The sequence below is a fragment of the Rutidosis leptorrhynchoides genome, chromosome 3 (assembly GCF_046630445.1).
Source record: "Rutidosis leptorrhynchoides isolate AG116_Rl617_1_P2 chromosome 3, CSIRO_AGI_Rlap_v1, whole genome shotgun sequence".
Lineage (NCBI taxonomy): Eukaryota > Viridiplantae > Streptophyta > Magnoliopsida > Asterales > Asteraceae > Rutidosis > Rutidosis leptorrhynchoides.
Window position 1 is genome coordinate 221,842,287 of NC_092335.1, and position 24,186 is coordinate 221,866,472.

The following is a 24,186-nucleotide window of genomic DNA, read 5'->3' on the forward strand; positions in this document are numbered from 1 at the left end:
ACTATATCCAAAAATTATGGTTAAATTCAAAGTGGAAGTATGTTTTCTAAAATGGTCATCTAGACGTCGTTCGTTCGACTGAAATGACTACCTTTACAAAAAAGACTTGTAACTTATTTTTCCGACTATAAACCTATACTTTTCTGTTTAGATTCATAAAATAGAGTTCAATATGAAACCATAGCAATTTGATTCACTCAAAACGGATTTAAAATGAAGAAGTTATGGGTAAAACAATATTGGATAATTTTTCTCATTTTAGCTACGTGAAAATTGGTAACAAATCTATTCCAACCATAACTTAATCAACTTGTATTGTATATTATGTAATCTTGAGATACCATAGACACGTATACAATGTTTCGACCTATCATTTCGACACATCTATATATATTTCGGAACAACCATAGACACTCTATATGTGAATGTTGGAGTTAGCTATACAGGGTTGAGGTTGATTCCAAAATATATATAGTTTGAGTTGTGATCAATACTGAGATACGTATACACTGGGTCGTGGATTGATTCAAGATAATATTTATCGATTTATTTCTGTACATCTAACTGTGGACAACTAGTTGTAGGTTACTAACGAGGACAGCTGACTTAATAAACTTAAAACATCAAAATATATTAAAAGTGTTGTAAATATGTTTTAAACATACTTTGATATATATGTATATATTGTTATAGGTTCGTGAATCAACCAGTGGCCAAGTCTTACTTCCCGACGAAGTAAAAATCTGTGAAAGTGAGTTATAGTCCCACTTTTAAAATCTAATATTTTTGGGATGAGAATATATGCAGGTTTTATAAATGATTTACAAAATAGACACAAGTACGTGAAACTACATTCTATGGTTGAATTATCGAAATCGAATATGCCCCTTTTTATTAAGTCTGGTAATCTAAGAATTAGGGAATAGACACCCTAATTGACGCAAATCCTAAAGATAGATCTATTGGGCCTAACAAACCCCATCTAAAGTATCGGATGCTTTAGTACTTCGAAATTTATATCATATCAGAAGGGTGTCCCGGAATGATGGGGATATTCTTATATATATGCATCTTGTTAATGTCGTTTACCAGGTGTTCACCATATGAATGATTTTTATCTCTATGTATGGGATGTGTATTGAAATATGAAATCTTGTGGTCTATTGTTACGATTTGATATATATAGGTTAAACCTATAACTCACCAACATTTTTGTTGACGTTTAAAGCATGTTTATTCTTAGGTGAATACTAAGAGCTTTCGCTGTTGCATACTAAAATAAGGATAAGATTTGGAGTCCATGTTTGTATGATATTGTGTAAAAACTGCATTCAAGAAACTGATTTCGATGTAACATATTTGTATTGTAAACCATTATGTAATGGTCGTGTGTAAACAGGATATTTTAGATTATCATTATTTGATAATCTACGTAAAGCTTTTTAAACCTTTATTTATGAAATAAAGGTTATGGTTTGTTTTAAAAATGAATGCAGTCTTTGAAAAACGTCTCATATAGAGGTCAAAACCTCGCAACGAAATCAATTAATATGGAACGTTTTTAATCAATAAGAACGGCACATTTCAATATATAGTTTAATATATTATATTCTAATTAATTAATACGTGTCGTGACACATATACGTCTCAGACTCGATCACAACTCAAACTATATATATTATTATAGAATCAACCTCAACCCTGTATAGAGAACTCAATCATTACTGCATATAGAGTGTCTATGGTTATTCCAAATAATATATATAGATGCGTCGATATGATATGTCAAAACCTTGTATACGTGTTCCGATATTTAAAGTGCGTAAAATAAATAATAGAAATTAAATGACGATGAATAAAATTGCGATAAATAAATGTAATCTGTTAGCTAGGAACAGTTAGCGTGAATTCTTAACAAAATTTTCTCATAGTTAATTTGTTTGTTTCTAACAAATTTTATTTTGTCAAATATTTTCTTCATTATGCCACTTGTTGGATTCTGAGAAGTCAAAATCCAAATATGAAATTGAAAGAAAATGGTTATTTTGTGGTGAACAGATTCGTATATCGGTGTAAGTAGGATAGTAAATGACTGTAGAATCAGATTCGAAGAATGTACAGTGTAACTTATTAATGTGAAATCAAAATATTCCTCGGGTATTACCTACCCGTTAAATTATTTTCACCATTAACAGTTTGTGCGAATGAATTTTTAATTACAATCTTTATGAAAACATATATACATATATATTTTCTTCAGATATAATCATGGATTTAATGAGTTAATATGATATTAAGCTCATATGATTTTCGGTTTGAGCTAGAATATGTAATCTCTAAAACTATTAGGAACCACATATTCTTCGCAGAATATCAATGAAGTTATGGATCAATACTTCATCTTTCATTGTTGTTGGTACTCCTGGGTATACATGGTGCGTATGATGTTGATGTTTGTGGTAAAGATTTTGATATTGAGATGTGGGTTGCAGATATTGATGTTGGTGGTGGTGATGGTACTATTGATGTTGTTGATGGTGGTACTGGTTATGCTGCTGGTGCTGCTACTGGTGTTTGTAACCTTCGCACCATATTCTCTAAAGCCACTACCCGAGTGCGAAGCTCGTTGACTTCTTCTATTATACCGGGGTGACTGTCGGTTCGGACGAGTGGATAAATAAGATCTAGAATTTGGTATAGTATATGATCGTGACGAGATACTCGGGAAATGAGAGAGAAAATGGTGTTTTGGACAGGTTCGCCGGTAAGTGCTTCAGGTTCTTCACCCAGAGGTGAATTCGTTTGGTGGAAGGGATCACCTTCTTCATGCCTCCAATGATTAAGTAGGCTACGAACCCATCCCCAATTCATCCAAAATTGATGATGACTAACTGGTTGATCCATTCCGGTTACACTGTCTTCGGAGCTTGAGTCAAAATCCATATCGAAATAGCTGTAGGAATCTAAGGAATTTGAACTAGTTGCGAGTTCCGTCTTGTACGATTAGATAAAGGATTTTCGATATGAGATGATTTTTGGATATCGGATGATATTCTAATTACATAGAATACATGTATATATTACAGAAGATCCCGTAAATTAAGGAGGGAATTAAGGAAACGTATCAGACAAGATTTAACGTGATTGGATATGAATTTGTCTGTACACCATCTATGCAATAATTGCAATAAGACGTGTCGAGACTAAAAACGATGGATAGATATATTTTGACAATGAATGATAAGCAAAACTTTTAACGTGCAGACCAGGTTCAAGTCCAGACTTACTAATATAACCTAACCACTACTAGGTCGAAGTCCAGACTCACTAATGCATCCTAACAACTACTAGTTAGACACACTAATGCAAGACCTGGTTCGCTACGACCACCGCTCTGATACCACCTGAAATGACCCGTCCTTACCCCCCTGGACGAAGTCATCAACATCTGGTCCCATTGCGAGGTACTGACCTAAATATGCCATGAATGACTCCAAGTAATATCTTTCAATTGAGCAAATGCACAGCGGAAGACTTAATTCGTACCTGAGAATAAACATGCTTAAAAGTGTCAACCAAAAGGTTGGTGAGTTCATAGGTTTAACATAACAATCATTTCAATATATTAATAGACCACAAGATTTCATAATCATAAACATAATACACTCGCAAGTGTATGTAAAGCATTCTAAATGGTTGAGCACATGGTAACCATACTTAACTATTAATCAACGTCGCATATTCCCTTTATTATGAAATCTCACTACACTGTACCAAGTGTAGCCTACAAAACGAAGTACTGTGCAACCGTTGAATACTGGTCGTCCAGTCCGGTTAGGGTTGTCAGGCCCGATAGATCTATCAACAGGATTCGCGTTTACAATACCCATGTAAATAGTAGTTACCAAGCTACAGGGAAGTATGCCAGTGGTACAACTCAACGTAGAATGTATTTTTAAGTACTTGTGTCTATTTCATAAACATTTATAAAAGCAGCGCATGTATTCTCAGCCCAAAAATATATTTTGCAAAAGCAATTAAAAAGGGAGCAAATGAAACTCACATATTGTATTTTGTAGTAAAAATACATATGACTATATTGAACAATGCAGGGTTGGCCTCGGATTCACGAACCTATATCATTTGTATATATATTAAAATATATATCATAATTGATCAAATATATATATATATATATATATATATATATATATATATATATATATATATATATATATATATATATATATATATATATATATATATATTATTAGTGATAAAACTTTTATATTAGTACTTTTATATTTTATTAATAATGTATATTAATTTTATATATATATATAAAAATATATATATTTTGTTATGTTACATATATTAAATATCTTATATATATACTTTATTTATGTGTATTATATTTTAAATTTTTATGTGATATATATATATATATATATATATATATATATATATATATATATATATATATATATATATAATTAAAATAATTTTTATCTTCATTTTGTTATATTAATATATCCATAAATATATGTTTAGTATTTTCTTTAAAATCGATAGTTTGTCATATGTAAATATTTTATAAATAATGTTCATAATAATAATGATAACCTAATTGAAATTTTAATATATATAATAACTTTAAATAAAAAAATGTTAATTTTTGAATAAAAATTGATTTAATAAAAATAGTGGTAATAATCTTAGTAATAAAAATAATGATAATATTGATAATAATACTTATGCTAATAATAATAATATTAATGATAATAGATTAATACTAATACTAATACTAATGAAAATAATAATAAATTGTATAATTTTCATAATAATAATAATAATCTAAGTAATAATAATGAAAATAATAATAATAATAATAATAATAATAATAATAATAATAATAATAATAATAATAATAATAATAATAATAATAATAATAATAATAATAATAATAATAATAATAACATAAAGGAAACTACCTTCAGAATCAGTTTTAAAAAAAATTGCCAATGCACGGGCTTGAACCCTCGACCTCTTGCTCACCCGCAAACACCGTCTACCAATTCGTCTGTCACGTTTTATCTGACTAAACCCAGACTCTTAATTACTTAAATAGTCTTTTCTGTTTCTCCTTTTCTTTCTTCTTCTACCATTCGATCGACCAGGGTTAAAACCAACAAGGAATTAATTTCCTTGTTTTTCCTTTAGGAATTTTCAATGTAAAATATTATTAACAGCTGTGATTAAATTGATTGACAAAACCAAATTAGAGAGAAAAAAGAAAATAAAAAAAAATAGCTGGAACAGCTCGATTCAACTCAAACATCGATTTTAAAATCTAGATTGTTTCAGACCATAATTCCTTCATGAAATAGTTTGGAAATTGTTCCTAGAAACTATCTGAATAATCAATTTAACTTAAAACAAAACATAAAATTTGAATTGCTTTATGAACCAGTCGTTTGACTTTTAAATTCCCAATCTTTGACCTCGAAATTCTCAATCGATGAAACGAATTGGAATCTAAGAATTTACAGATAGTTTGAATGTGAAAATCCTAATAAAACTGCATTTATACATTTTCGAATTGATTTGAAATTCAAGGTTTTGAAAAAATGAGACATAACAGAGGTCGACAGGTTATATTTTTTTAAAATCAAACAAATAAAAAAAAAAACTAAAAGGGTTTGTAATTGTTAATGGATATAGAACAATTCAATACATCTAAAACTGATTGATTTATAGAGAAAGTAAGGCTGTCGATATATACACGTCAAACAAATAAAAGAACAGGAGAAAAAAAATAAAATAAAAAAAAAATACAACAGCAGACTAAGATTGTTAACAGAAATTGTTTTCTAGTTGGTTTGAATTTGGCATAAATCCAATAAGGTACAAATCAGGAGCAGGAGAAGGAATCGCGTATAAAATTTGGATGTGGACGTGAAACAGAATTATATCATTGAATCTGATTTCTTTATATAGTTTATATAATTATGATTATTATTAATAATTAATAATTAATAATTATAAGTATATTAACAATAATAATCATACAAATAATAATAATACTGATAATATTAATTAATAATAATAACATAATAATTCTTTTAACATTAATCATCATAATATTAATAGTATTTAGAATAATGCTACAAATGGTTATAATAATATTTATAATAGTATTAAAAATGATAATATTGATAAATTGTTTTATTTTATAATAATAATAATGATGATAATATATAATAATAATAATAATTCTTAATGATAATACATAATAATAAGACTAGTAATATCAATTTACATGTTTAAATTTTTATATCTATATATTATATATTATAATGTTATTAATAATACAAATAATAATATTAATATTAATATTGAATATTAATAATAATAATGAGACTGATATGACATATTATGTTTATCAAATCTCATATCTATATATTATATATTACTAATATTGATATCATTATTAATAACTACAATGAAAGTAAAATAATAATATTACTATAATTCAACTAAAAGTTACAATTTATTACAATATACATTCAATAATAAAAGTAATGCCAATAATAATAATAATGCATCACCTTACATGTATCAAAATTTATATAACAATTTTATTAGTTATTAATAAAACTGATATTATTAATATTTATATAATCTAACTTGTAATTAATTTAATATACTATTGTAAAATTTTATTAATTATGTAATATTTACTAATTATATTATATAACATATTTTAAGTATTAATATTTATGCATTTTAATATATTATAACAGACATTCAAAAATTATGTTTTAAATATTAAGTGGGTAACTATATTATTTAAATATATTGAGACAACAATATAAGGTACACATTTAATACTTTGTTAACGTTTTCCAAATCCTATAATAGATTTCATAACTTATTTTCATATCAATCAAACCGTTAATGTTTTAATAATATTTTTCCATTTCTTATGCACACACACATACACACACACACACACACACACATATATATATATATATATATATATATATATATATATATATAAATATATATATATATATAATATATATATATATATATATATATATATATATATATATATATATATATATATATATATATATATACATACATATCTATTTACATAATTGTTCGTGAATCGCCGAGCACAGTCGGAGAGTATTTGATTAAATGAATATAATTCTAAAACTTTTAAGACTCAGTATTATAGACTTTGCTTATCGTTTTGAAACTATATAAAGATTACGTTTAAATTTGGTCGAAAATTCCCGGGTCGTCACACTAAGTGAGGTGTTAGCTGGTCTGGGTTAGATTCTAGGTTCCTCTACAACCTCTTGGGCTGGAACCACAGCTGGTTCAACTTGTATTTGTTGTGCTGGGTTCGGACGAGGTATCCCTACTGCCTCAAAATATATACGCATTCTAGCGTCTAAGGGATTTGTTAGCCTCACCAACCAATTTGGAATTGGTGCAGTGAATTCATTTTCAGATAGAACCGGAGTGTTCATCTTCACCTCCGCAAATCTCATCATTTGCATACCCTGATTATCTGGAACAGGGATATTGGCATTCCTATAAGAGATTAGTGCATCATGTTTAAAGATACAGAAAAACCTTTCACAAGGAACGTATGAATTCCTTGTCTTATCCACTTGTGTTTGCACCAGATCCCATAAAAGTTCAGCATAGTCTGGATTTTCTATTCTGGTGAAAGAGTAGAACAACCTCAGCATTGGGATTGTTGTGACACCGCAAATTTTTTTTTTAAATACGTGGCGGAAGCAGTTATTATTTTATTACAAAATAACATTAACTATGTTAATACAACCAGTGTCACGTGTCATTACAAAATACATGTTTACAAAAGATTATTGTTTAAACAAAGCAAGACAACATCAGAGTTTCTTCATAGTCAAACATAACATCTTCATGCCCGTCTTCTCCCCAAAATGTGACACTTAAAAAACTAACAACCTGTAGGGAGGAGATGGAGGGGAATTAGCACGAAGCTAAGTGAGTACGAGTAACTACAGGCGATAGCATACAGAAGTGTTATAATACTCATGTCACATAGTCTAACACACAATCATCACCCAGTAGTGCAGTCTAAAGAGACTCCGGCGGTTCGGCCAAACCATTAACCACTAGTTGATCTGGCTGGGTTTACCGGAAGTTCCTCCTACATACCGTGCTACATAAATCATCCACACGCGACGAACGCGTCATTCAAACATATACCACACGGATGCAAATAGGCTACCACATGAGGAACCCAACCCGTAGGTTGATCTCTCCTATCGAATTAGGCTACCACAAGATAGGGACGCACTGGGTTCCAGCAGACAAGCATCAACCAACATGCAATCATCACAAGGTACTAAATAATCACAATAATAAGTATATCTAACAAGCATGGCAATCATAATATAACATGCTACTATATACTATATTCTCCAGTTAGTCCCACTCACCAATTACCAGCAAACGAGAAGGTATTCAGCTATCTAATCACCGAACCTTCTCTTTCTCCTTTTCTCCTGATAAAAACATATACACAAGTTAGTTTCTATCCGTTAACCCCAAATAACACAATATATAAATTTTTGTATAAAAAGCGTCCGCTAATTTTTTTTTGCTTAACACTTGTGCACTTTCAAAATTTACATCCTGAACACCAAAATACAAACGGGCAGAATAACGGCTAAAAATCAGCACTTGGTAAAATATTTCACTGCCAAAGACACTCGGTCGATCGTCAGAGACTATCGGCTGATCGTCACTACCCCATCGGTCGAGGGACTACACTATCGGTCGATCGTTAAAATTATAACCGTTTGTTGAAGGACTCACACCATCGGTTGAGGGTCTTGTCCATCGGTCGATCATTAGACACCATCGGTCGAGGGTTAACGACCATCGGCCGAGGGTAGTTCATCTATTGCAGCAGCTGCCAAAGTGACGGGTTTCTCACCAAACTCACCAATTCTCGACCTAGAGCTCGTTATTAACCTCAAAACTTACCAAATCTGATACACTGATCATTTTAAAACATAAACCCACAAGGTTTTGACACAAACAACACTAAATCAACCCATTTTGACCCAAAATACACTTTTATGAAAACAAACACAAAATTCTTAATTTCTCAAAGATTAAATCACAAAATGATACAAACCTTACCTTAAAAGAATCAGTAAATCGTAGAGAACACAAAGATATGAACGATTTGAGCTCGAAAACAAGAATTAAGGATTAGGGTTTGGTGTAGGTGAAGCACAAGGTGTTTAGTGTGTGTTTGTGGAAAAGTCTGGAAAGTGAGGAGAGAAGCAGCACTATAGTTATTTAATTGGGTTTAATTCCCACACTGTGCATTACACGGGTATTTATCAGTTATCTGATATCTTTTGTATGACATTTGGCAACCCAAACGAAGTCCAAATTAAATAAAAAAACCTGTTCTGTGACCCTTGTCACAAACTGGTCCTAACCACAACATTATTTAATAGTAAATATTAAATAAAAATAAAAACATATAATAACACAACATCAACTTAAGGGCACTTTAGTAACCTTACAGGTAGGCCCAATCGAGGATGTTACAATTGTCAAGCTGTCATATCCCTTGGGTGTCATCAGAAGACACATGTTGATGATCAAGAAGAACATATACCACCTGTAATGTAAATACTTCTTCTAAAATTTAGCAGGTGTGACAGAAGTATCTCCATTATATCCCAGTTGGAAGATTGAGTTCATCATATTAAGAGTGGAAGGAAGTGCTTGAGCATTATTCATAACATGAAGCTAGAAAAACCTCTTGAAGTCAACCTTAGTTATCCTCCTCAGTCCATTTTACACCTCTAAACTCAAACTCAAATCGAGCAGGTTCTCTTTGAGGATTAGTAGATGATGCTTGTGTAGCCTCAACAAACTTGATTGTTCTGTTCGAGAGCCTCCGGTATGTCTCTGGTACACTTACAGTGTTGCTTAAAGCACCCCATAACTGATGCCTTTAAAATTGCTAACCAGTAGTTTCCGGGTATGTTGGTCTCAGAATTAACAAAATAATTGTTCGCCATTTGATGTTTGATAAGAATAGAAGATCACAATATGTTAACATTAAGCACATATCTCTATTCTTATTTCCTTTGAAATCCTTTGTATTTTTCAATTTATGATTTTTATTTATTTTATAACTTATAAAAATCTTTTATTCCAAAATCACAAGTATTTGACAATCATGATATTCAAATTTAAGCATTATAAGATACACACAATTCAAATTTTATCATGATTAATCAAATAAGATAACCAAAAATCTAACATCACTTAGTCATTTTATAAACAATGAGCAGATTCGGTAATAATGGAATTTCTCAGATTTGGTTACCAAATATACTTTTCCTTTTACATTTATGAACTAGATCAAGCATGTAAGAGTTTCAAATACAAAGCATATGTTCAATGTATGAAGTTTTGATTTACTAGATACCCGATTCAGTATCAAGATCATATATCAGATTCGGTAACATCAAACTTCACATATGATATTCTAAACATGCATCTCTTGTGACAACCCGAAAATTTCTGACCAAATTTAAACTTTATCTTTATATTACTCCGACACGATAAGAAAAGTTTGTTAAGTTGAATTTCAAAAATTTTAAACTGTGTTCATACATTCATTTGACCTCGACCAAATTCCGACGATTCACGAACCATTATAAAAATGAATATGATTATATATGTATAAATCTATATGTATATATTATAACTTGAAATATGATTATATATGTATATATCTATATGTATATATTAAAATGAATATGAACGTATTTGTTTCAATATATTTATCGATGGAATTAGAAGATAATGTCAAATGATTGAGTTATCCGTTACATTATGATATTATTATAAGTCTTTGGGGTAAGGTCCACGTTGATTTGAGAAATCTGTTCTTTTTAACGATATTCGGAATAAATGGTAAAATGATTTATAAGTGAGAATAAAATACCAATTATCGAATACTAGACAAATGTTAGTGGAGATTCATGTTTGATTTTTCAATTCATGATTTACAATATTTCCTCGCGACTTTAATAAGATAACTACTTTAACTTTCATCTTATTTAATGAGAAAGTAGGAATGTGAAATATAAATAACTTAGACATTGGATGTCGACAAGTTAAATAATTCGATGGTTTACATAAAAATAATTTCATACGTTTATTTATCCATTTAACTTAATCCTGCTACTCACGGGTAAACTGTAAGATAACAGCTAGAAATCTGTTATGATTATTTATGATTTTACTTTCTTAAACGAAAACGTTTTGCGATATAATAAACCTTTATTATTAAAACATATTAAGAGATATTTTGTTTTGAAGAACTTAAAACAATTGTATTATTTAAACAATTGTATATGAACCATGAAATATAATTATTTTAAAAAACAAAAATATATATTAAATGAATATTTCAATCATATATAATATGTATAAATTTATATTGAGAATATATATATATATATATATATATATATATATATATATATATATATATATATATATATATATATATATATATATATATATATATATATATATATATATATATATATATATATATATATATATATATATATATATATATATATATATATATATATATATATATATATATATATATATATATATATATATATATATATATATTTTAGAAAGTAATAAGATACAATAATAACATAAGTTATAAAACATCTTATTTTAAATGATATATTTTGATAAACAACGAGACATTGATTTACAAAAGCAAATGACCAAAACGCTCAAAAGATTAAGTTACACTTTGAGTGGGTTAGTTTTTCATTAATGTAAGTCTAATTATTAATAAAGGTACACGTCGTGTAACGTATAGTGCGAGTTTTCTAAGCGTACGAAAATGCGTTCGAGAAACTGGAACCAGGACATTAGTCGAGTGATAACGTACGAGTCATTGGAATAAAAATTACAAATTAGCTATGAACGAGAATTTAATATAATATATAAGTAATTATATAAATTAAATATAATATATATATAATAATAATAATAAAAAAGTGTCGGCAGCATAATTGAGCAACATGAGCTGGCATATGAGCCCATGCGATCGCATGGCTCTAACACTTGAACCCCATGTGATCGCATGAGGGCTTGGTGGGCAAGACATGCTTAAAAGCTCCTTCGTTCTAATTTTTCTGATACACAATTCACACACTCGATATCTCTCTCTATATTCATACTTATATTATTATTATTATTATTTTTATTAATAAGATTAATATTATTATTATGAATCTTATTTAATAGTATTGTTATTAGTATCGTACATAAAATACTACGACGAGGTTCTGCTCGCATGTTTCCAAAAAGGGTTTTCGAGAGGGATAGAGCTAAGGAAATTATGAGTTATAGCTAAGGAGGTTATGGGTATAGTTCGGGGGTATAGCTCATGAGGTCAACCTAGCGTTTATCATCTCCGTTGCGTCTACATATTTTCCTACAATATTGAATCTCAATATTGATATGTGAGCACTCATAACTTAACTTTTATATATTAATGGTGTATCCCTGACTAGTGCTCGAGTATATATGATTATGCATGCTTGTATGTTTAATTTTTGTCGTTAGATAGTTATGATAAATCACGAATTTGGTACATATGCGATTGAGATAAGGTATATGATATGCATGTCGTTGGAAAGTTGGAGAAAAATTGATAACTTTTCATTAATAATCGTGTGGTTTTGATGAACGGATTAAAGGATATAGTCAACTGAATTATTATTAATTTTAGTATTATTATTGTTAAAATGATTATTATTACTATCGTCGTTATTATAGTCGTTGTTATTATTATCTAATTATTATTATTATTATTATTATTATTATTATTATTATTATTATTATTATTATTATTATTATTATTATTATTATTATTATTATTATTATTATTATTATTAATATTATTATTATTATTATTATTATTATTATTATTAATATAAGTATTATTATCAAAAATTGTTATTGTTATTATCATTACTATCATCATTAAGGTTATTATTAATATTATCATTATTATTATTACTATTATTATTATTATTATTATTATTATTATTATTATTATTATTATTATTATTATTATTATTATTATTATTATTATTAGTATTAGTATTAGTATTAGTATTATCATTAGTATTATAATTATTATTAGTAGTATCATTATAATTAAAACTAATATTAGTATCGCCTAATTACTATGATTAAAATTATTACCATTATTATGAATGCGATATAAACAAGAACTAAAAGCTATTAAAAAAATCGATCAGAAAATAATGAGTATAAGTATCATGTTGAAATTGAAAATATTGTAAGATACTAATTTAGATAAAAATATCGTTTTCATTATTTTAACATTATTATTATTAAAGGTATTAATAATATTAAAATTATCATTTTTATTAAAATTATCACTTTAAAAGAAATATCATTGTTATTATAAAATATCATTATTATTATCATTTTAGTATTATTATTATTAAAAATTATCGATAGAATTATTATTTTTATAAAATATAATTATTATTGTTAATATTAAAAGGTATCGTTATTATTAAAATTATCATGATTAGAATTATCATTTTATCATAATTAATATCATCTTTAGTAAATATAAATATTATTATTATTATTATTAGTAGAATAATAATAATTATTATTATTACAAAATAATACAACTTTTACTTATTATTGTTATTATCAATATTATTTTATCAAATAAATATGTAATACAAAGATATTTTTATCACTCGTAATATAATTACGTTAGTAATACATATCACTATATTTTTATGATATTAAGTGGACTTTATAAATTTTATTACTTAAGTTATATAAAAGTATATTTTTATCATATATAGATTTTAATTAACAAATGACTTTTATTAATTACTCTAATAAAATATGATAGATATATTTAAATATATATAAAACGACTATATTTAAGTTATATAATAAACACGTATAAATTTTGGAAATTATTTTGAGTCAAATTGACTTTTATTAACTTTTGTATGATAATCTCGAGCATTAGGATTGTGATACACTATGACTTGACCTAAATTGTTAGACAGATATAGACCATTATATATATATATATATATATATATATATATATATATATATATATATATATATATATATATATATATATATATACCTAATATAGGTTCGTGAATCTGAAGCCAACCTTGCACTTGTTCAATGCCATCATATGCATAATTACTACGAAATACAGTATTGTGAGTTTCATTACTCCCTTTTTTATATATTTTTGGGACTGAGAATACATGCGCTGCTTTTATAACTGTTTTACGAAATAGACACAAGTACTTGAAACTACATTCTATGGTTGAATTATTATACTGGATATCACCCTTTTAGCTTGGTAGCCTAAGAATTTTGGAACAGACTCCCAAATTGACGCGAATCCTGAAGATAGATCTATGGAATTTGACACGTCCCTTTCGGGTTATGGATGCTTTAGTACTTCGATTTTATATACAGATGAGTGTACCTATATATTGGGGATATTCTAGATGCATTTGTTAATGTCGGTTACCAGGTGTTCACCATATGAATGATTTTTAATTCGCAGGTTATGCGTACTATTTTATACTTGGGTTACGTGTACAGTTAAATATCTGAAATCTTGTGGTCTATTAAAATGAAGAAAATGAATGTTTATGATAAACTAATGAACTCACCAACCTTTTGGTTGACACTTGAAAGCATGTTTATTCTCAGGTATTAAAGAAATCTTCCGCTGTGCATTTGCTCATTTTAAAGATATTACTTGGAGTCAGTCATGGTATATTTCAAAAGATGTTGCATTCAAGTCGTTGAGTTCAATAAAGATTATGATTAAGTAAATGACAGATTAGGTCATTTATAGTTGGATATTATGAAATGGTATGCATGCCCGTCAACTTTCGATGTAATGAAAGTTTGTCTTTTAAAACGAATGCAATGTTTGTAAAATGTATCATATAGAGGTCAAATACCTCGCAATGTAATCATATGTTATTATATTTGTCCTTATGGATTTGGACGGGTCGTCTCATGTGGTATCAGAGCGGTGGTCTTAGCGAACCAGGTCTTGCATTAGTGTGTCTAACTGATAGTTGATAAGATGCATTAGTGAGTCTGGACTTCGACCTTAGCTGCATGTCAAAAAAGTTTTGCTTATCATTTCTTGTCGGAAATTATATGCTTATCATTCTTAGTCTGGACATATATTACCGCCTTAATTGCATGAATAGTGTATAGACAAAATTCATATCTTAGTGTATCTGCTAATTTATATCTTAGCGTATCTGTTACTGTAAACTTTGTCTGACATATTCCGTAAAATCCTCCGTAATCCACGAAATCTTTTGTTCTATATATATATATATATATATATATATATATATATATATATATATATATATATATATATATATATATATATATATATATATATATATATATATATATATATATATATATATATATATAATTAGAATACCATCCGATAGCCGGAAATCATTTCATATCGAAAAATCCTTTATTCAATCGTATGAAATGGAACTTGCCACTAGTTCAAGTCCCTCAGATTCCGATATGGAGTTTCACTCGAGCTCCGAAAGCAGTCTGACAGGAATGGATCAACCAATCAGCTATCATCTATTCTGGATGAATTGGGGATGGGTTCGTAGCCTCCTCAATCATTGGAGACAAGAAGAAGGTGATCCCTTCCATCCACCACATTGCCCTCTTGGCGAAGAACCTGAAGCACTTACCGGCGAACCTGTTCGAGACACCATTTTCTCTCTCATTTCCAGAGTATCTCGTCATGATTATATACTATCTTAGATTCTAGATCTTATTCATCCGCTCGTCCGAACCGACCACCATCCTGGTGTAATAGAAGAAGTCAACGAGCTTCGTGCTCGAGTATTGGCTTTGGAACATACGGTGCAAAGATTACAAGCACCAGCAGCAGCAATGGCAGCAACAGTACCACCATCAACAACACCAACAGTACCATTACCACCACCAACAACAACCGCATCACAAACCTCAACTTCACAATTCGTCCCACGAGCATCGACGTCATACGCCCTGTAGATACCAAGGAATACCAACAACAACAAATGATGAAGTATTGATTCATAACTTCATTGGAGAAACATTCTGTGGCGATTATGTAATCTTTAAAGTCTCAGAGATTATCTATTCTAGCCTTAACCATAAATCAGATGAGTGAACCGAAATGATAGAAGGAAGAGTAGAAACCCTGATAGGATGTGCGTGATTTACAAGCTAGACTTGTTTTACCAGTAGCATCAATAGTACCATTAACATCATCAGCACAGTCAGTGCCGTCAGCATCGTCAGAATCAGCAACATCTATAACATCACAAGCTTCGTCAGTTCAAGAATCACCGTGGACATCATTATGAATCAACAACGAGTATATTGTATCAATGAGTTATGAAGTATTAACTCATTTCCTCTGAAGAATTTATATGTATATCTAATATATATAAATTTTGAAACAATCATAAATCTTTTCGTACTAAGCTATTATGTATGAATTGAAAAAGGGTAGATGCTACTCAATTAAATTCATATTACTAATATGCTATAATCCTTCAATTAACGACTTAACTATCGCTAACCACAATCTCTGTTCTAACTCAATGAATTCCGTTTCATAATAATCCAAGTGTATTATTCAATTACATGTACGATTTTACACTTTCAATATACTCGAAACTTACTAGAAAACAACATTGGTACCTTGCGAAGTTAGCAAGAGTTCTATGAGCATCAACATGATTCACCGAGGAATATCAATAAGAATAAATAATGAAGCATTGATCACGATAGTGAAATACTCTATGAAGATTTATGAAATCTCTAATGTTTTAAAGATTATTTATTTCTAATTCCAGCTGGGGAAAAAAATCAAATGAGCTTAATTTGATATTAACTCATTTAAATCTGTATTGAATCTGAGGAGAATATATATATATATATATATATATATATATATATATATATATATATATATATATATATATATATATATTCTCATAAGGACTGTAATGCAAACTCTCTTGTACAAAAGATTACTTGTGAAATTTTTTTTAACGGGTAGGTAATACCCGAGAGATATATAAATTCACAATTAATATGTTACATTCTTCGAATCTGATTCCGCAAGCATCAACTATACTCACTACTTTCACAACAATGTACATCCTTTCATAGAAATCAAAACAACGTTTCTCATCCAAATTTGATTACATATTCTGATTTTGACAAATCAAAATCCAAGTCAAAATTTAACAGAAGACATCACTCTTAGATTCCTACATCTTTTAAAGCTATACTTTGACTTCAAAACCATGCTAGAATATCATTTCTATTTATAGAACCCAGGAAAAAAATATTTGTATCATTCAAAATCCTAGAACATCATATGTATATTAACGATTACAATCTGTGTTCAAACCCTTCGAAATTCCTGAAGACACTTCAAATAATGAACAATCGAGATGATGATCCAGCAAAATATTAACCACAGTCTTGCACCTGAAAAGCTCTCGAAACCAAAGTCATAGTTTAACACATATTCGTGTCAGACCCTTTGGCATTTATTAGCAAAAATAACTTTGCGATTTCTTTTCAAATTAGCCAGTTTTGTCACAGCTCCAGCAAGTCAACTTCGACTTTTCAGTTGAAACAGTCTTATTATAACCTCGATTTAGACGTTGCCATTTCGTCATCGTTACCGGAGAACCTTTTATATCTCACCACATTAGCAATAAACTTACCAACAACTTCACTGATCTTTGACTTTCTGAAAAATCATTATATTTATCGAAACCCCATCATTTACTCATCTGCATTTGGTAACAAGAATTGCCATACCAATTAGCGAGAATCAGCAATCAGTATTTTGAAACTTCACAGCATGTCTACATCAACAGTCATATATATACATATAACATCCATCTCTTAGACTTAAATGCTTCGAATGTGAAGTTTCTGAAAAACACCCCAATCTACGAATTAGTTCTCCGAAATTTTGAAAAATGCTGATGAAGCAGCAAAAACTGTAAACGACCTTGACAGTAAAAAGTTTAATGATAAAGAATAGTGTGTTGGTAAAGCTCAGAAAAAGAGAAGGTTTGGAACTGGAAAATGAATTGAGCAAACTATGAAGAAGGCTGTGGACAAATCACAAAGACGAAATCTACCTTCAAAGAATCCAAACGATTCAGTGTCTGTTGAAATTCTTAGCAAATACCTTTCTCCTGACTCTAAACCTTTACGAACAAATCTTCATCATCATCCATCGATGTTAGAAATTCTAAGATATCATCGTATCTTTCATTATAAATATCCTCGATATTTCTGAAGATATTTTCATAACTATTGTTATTCAAAATCATTTACCTCTTCACGCTATCTGTGTTACATCATAAAAGAAACTATTTTAGTTTCTAAATTCTGAAACCTTCGAGTTTAAAATATGAATATTTTTTGAAGTAGTGTTGGGAACTGAAGCATGAGTTAGTATAATATAATGACACTTGATCAACGTGATTATATTACAGTAAGTCATGCTGAGTTTCTAAATGGAACATGCCGATTCACAGATCATAACGTCATCATGTGCCATGTTACACAACTCTTGTATTCTATTTAACCTCTAAACATATCAAGAAAATATTTTCCTGATGATTCAGTCTTTTTCGGATATTATGGTAATTTGACAAATCAAATCGTGCTACTTGTGATGACCCAAAAATTTCCGATCAAATTTAAACTTTAATCTTTATATGTTTCCTACATGATAAGCAAAGTCTGTAATGTTAAAGTCTCAAAAACTTTGAACTATGTTTAGGTATACATTTGACCTTTGACTAATTCGATGATTCACGAACAATTATTTGTAAACAACTATGTATGTGTGTGTAAATATATATATATATATATATATATATATATATATATATATATATATATATATATATAAATGTAAGTTATTATATATACTATATAATTAATAATAGATTATATTAATATCTAATATAAGGAGTGTAATTAAAAACTAAATTATAGCTGTTATACTAATATTATTATCATTTTCTATAGTAACTTCTATATTAGTAATATTAAAAATTGTTATGAAAATGAATATATATATATATATATATATATATATATATATATATATATATATATATATATATATATATATATATATATATGTATATTATTATTATTATTACCAATATTATTATAATATGTATTAATATTAGCAACATTAATAATAATAATTTTTACTATTAAAAAGCATCATTATTATTACAGTTATCAATGTTATAATTAGTATTGAAATAATGTAATTTATTATGATTAAAAATTTAATTAGTGGTAACTTAAATAACACTAGATTTTATTATTAAAATTTTCACTATTATTACTTTTATTTATCATTATTCATATTATTAGTAGTAGTATTTGGATTAATATTTTGATTATTTTATTATTAGTATTTTTATTATTACTAATAAATATTATTAATATTATAATTATAAATAAAAATATTAATTATTAATATTAATTAAAAATAAAATAGAAAGCTAAATTATTTGAGTTTGTTAGGTATCACTATCCACTATAGCTAATTGATTTCCCTGGCTGTAAATCGTACCAATCAGTTTCAATTTGGTCACTACACAACAACATATAGTGAGCGTAGGTACTACCTCAAATGAATCTGTTAATTAAAATGGGAAAAGAAAGAACCCAGAAATATACTCTGTACACGAAGGAATTTTATCATAAACCAAATTCAACCCAATTTTCAAAATCTAACAATACAGTCATGTTAGTAATCATCTAAGCAAACTATCTGTAAGTTTCCAACTTCCAATTCTTTCTATTAATCTCTAATTTCGAAGTCAAAGTTTTGGTTTTTAAAAGTCAACTAAGTATTTTTGAATCAAATTCGAGTTTGTTTTGATATCTCCAGTTAGTTTGATGATCCATAAAGATTATAGGAATGATTTGCAACATAATTCATGTTGTAATCATAACCTATAACACTCTTAATCTAAAAATCAATTTTTGAGTTCTTGAGTTCTTCACAGTAATATACACTAACGTAAATTCGAAACAAATTTCAAAAACTAAAAATGCAGAGTTGTTAGGAATCATTTACTTAAACTTCCTGCAAAATCTCAAGTTCCAATTCTTAATAACGAATTCGAATTTGCGAGTCAAAGTTAAATTGTCAAAAGTCAACTGTTTTGTTCTTGGAGAAATTAGAGCTTGTTTTGATGTTTTAAGTTCAATTGACGATTTCAATAGTCTTTAGGAATGATTTGAAACATGTTTCATGTTGTAAAGAGCAGTAGGATTTTTTTTGTTTTTTTTTCTCATTTTTTTATATCATGAACACATTTTTTTTTTTTCATGTTGTTTACAAGTCATAAATGAAAACCCGCTCGATTGTTGTTGAGTTTTTGCCCCCGTTTGATTTTAAACTTGGTGAAGAAGATGATGAACATGGCTAAATGAAATACTAGATATATAGTTTGGGTTGCCTTATAAATCAGATAAACAAGACAGAGGGAATGGTTAAGTGTGTTTGCGGGTGAGCGGGAGGTCTCTATTTCAAACCCGGTTCAGGGCATATTTTTTTTAGAAAGGCTTTGGAAGGTAGATTTCATTACCAAAATTATTATTATTATTAGTATTGTGATTATTATTATTATGGTTATTTTTAGAACACTTATTATTACTAATACAAATATTATTATAAAGACTATAATTTATTATTATAATTATGATTATGATTATGATTATTATTATTATTATTATGAGAATGATACAAATTATTATTATTTTCATTAATATTAGTACTTGTAACATTTTATAATTGTTAGTGTTAGTATTAGCATCCACATAGGTATTATTATTAGTAATATCATCATTATTATTAATATTACAAAGTATCATTAATAGACTTATCATTTAAACATTAGATTAGTGATATTGTATAATTACTGAAAATTTCTATTAAAACTATTAAAAATTACCATTATTATTATTAGTATTATTTTTACTAAAACTATCATTATTATTGATATCAGTATTATCTATGTCATTATTATTAAAATAATTACGATTATGAAAAATAAAAGTTGTAAAGACGTTATTAAAATTATAAACATAAAAATAAAGATTTTATATATAAATATATATTTAATACACATAACTTAACTATACTAATATATCTATATATATATAATGAAAATATATATAATGAACTTATTAGTCTACTATATATATAAATTATATCACTAATAATAATATAAATAAATATATTTGTTCGATTACAAGTATGTGTCTTAATAGATATATGAATGATATAGGTTCGTGAATCCGAGGCCAACCCTACATTGTTCAATGTCGTCATATGTATTTTTACTACAAAATACATTATTGTGAGTTTCATTTACCCCTTTTTACTCATTACATTTTTGGGCTGAGAATACATGCAAATGCTTTATTAACTGTTTTACAATATTTATATGTGTGAGTTTCATTATTCCCTTTTTAATGCTTTTGCAATATATATTTTTGGGACTGAGAATGCATGCGCTTTTATAAATGTTTTTACGAAATAGACACAAGTAATCGAAACTAAATTATATGGTTGAATGATCGAAATCGAATATGCCCCTTTTTATTAAGTCTGGTAATCTAAGAATTAGGGAACAGACACCCTAATTAACGCGAACTCTAAAGATAGATCTATCAGGCCCAACAAGCCCCATCCAAAGTACCGGATGCTTTAGTACTTCGAAATTTATATCATGTCCGAAGGAGGATCCCGGAATGATGGGGATATTCTTATATACATATTGTGAACGTCGGATACCAGGTGTTCAATCCATATGAATGATATTTTTGTCTCTATGCATGGGACGTATGATTATGAGAAATGGAAGTATGAAATCTTGTGGTCTATTAAAATTATGAAATGATTATTTATGTTAAACTAATGAACTCACCAACCTTTTGGTTGACACTTTAAAGCATGTTTATTCTCAGGTACGAAAGAAATCTTCCGCTGTGCATTTGCTCATCTTAGAGATATTACTTGGAGTCATTCATGACATATTTCAAAAGACGTTGCATTCGAGTCGTTGAATTCATCAAGATTATTATTAAGTCTATTATAGTAAGATATATTACGAAATGGTATGCATGTTGTCAACTTTCGATGAAATGAAAGATTGTCTTTTCAAAAACGAATGCAATGTTTGTAAAATGTATCATATAGAGGTCAAATACCTCGCGATGTAATCAACTGTTGTGAATCGTTTATAATCGATATGGACTTCGTCCGGATGGATTAGGATGGGTCGCTTCACTACTACCTTTCCTTTCTACCTTGTATATTATGATAATTCGAAACTCCATACCTACGAATTCTGGACCATTACTTGCGAAAAGAAAACAAAAGCATGAAACTCCGAAATAGAAAGGGGGTATAAATCGCAGCAAACAGAAAAGATTATTAACTGTAGATGTCAATGATTATAGAAAGACAAACGCAGAGACATCGAAAGATATGGGAAGATATAAAGCCCGACAGTAACACACAAGTTACAAACTGTGTATATCAATACGTATTGCAACGTAGAGACACGGGAGAATTAAAAACACTATAACCCTAAGGTAATAGTAAAAGTAAATAAAATTCTCTGGTGGTAGATGAAAAAGAAGAATGACAGATATGAAAGTTATGAGTATATCAAGAATCAGAACTGGATGGAGCATATTGATGAATGCTTTAAAATATGAGTTGAGGGAGAAAGAATAGAAGGTGTGAGTTGTAAGGAAACGAAGGGGGTGGATTTATAGTAAAATATCCGACAGAGCAATCAAAAACAGATGATCGCATTTAAAGCGGATCCTAATTTCCTTGATTACCAAAGAATCAAATCTTATTACAAAGATTTTCTCCAAATCTCTCGAACTCTGGAAATCAATCCTATCTACGTCAAAAGATATGACAAATCTACACTTACTCATTTTACTCTTTTGTGATAACTTCACTCGTACGCTTCACTTAAGCAAATTGTTTTATCTATATTACTCAATGATGATGAAACTCTAATTTTCAGCTCATATGCGTCATGAAAAGATACTTATTATCAGCCATGACCATTCTAATCAAATTTCATCTGCTTATCATCCTTAGGAAATTACCTGCTTATTATTCTTAGTCTAGACACATCATACTGCAAAGATTGCATAAATAGTGTATAGAAAAAATTCATATCTTAGCGTATCTGCTGATTCATATCTTAGCGTATCTGTTATTGTTACCTTTGTCTGACAGCTTCCGTAGATTCCTCCGTAAGTTATGAGAATTTAGTATTATATATGCATATGTAAATTATATATTGCAAGGTACTAATCTACATCATATAATCTATTTCTTATCGAAAATCCTTCATCTGATCGTATGAGATGAATCCCTCAACCAGTTCAAGTCCCTCAGATTTCGATAGGTATTCTGATAGTTATTCCGACAGCTATTCCGATATGAAATTTCACCTAAGCTCCGAAAGCAGTGTCACCAGAATGAATCAACCAATCATCCATCCCAAATTCTTCTGATGGGTTCGTAGTCAACTTAATCAATGGAGACGCGTAGAAGGCGATCCCTTCCACCAATCGAATTCACCTCTTGGTGGAGAACCTGAAGCACTTACCGGCGAACCTGTACAAAACACCATATTCACTCTCATTACCAGGATATCTCACAACGATTATATGATGTCCCAAATTCTGAACCTTATTCATCCGCTTGTATCAACCGCCAATCATCCCGGTGTAATAGCAGAAGTCAACGAGCTTCGCGCCCGAATTGTAGCCTTGGAAAATATGGTGCAAAACGTACCAGCTTCAGCAACATCACCGACACCAACAGTACCACCAACAACCCAAGTTTCAACATCA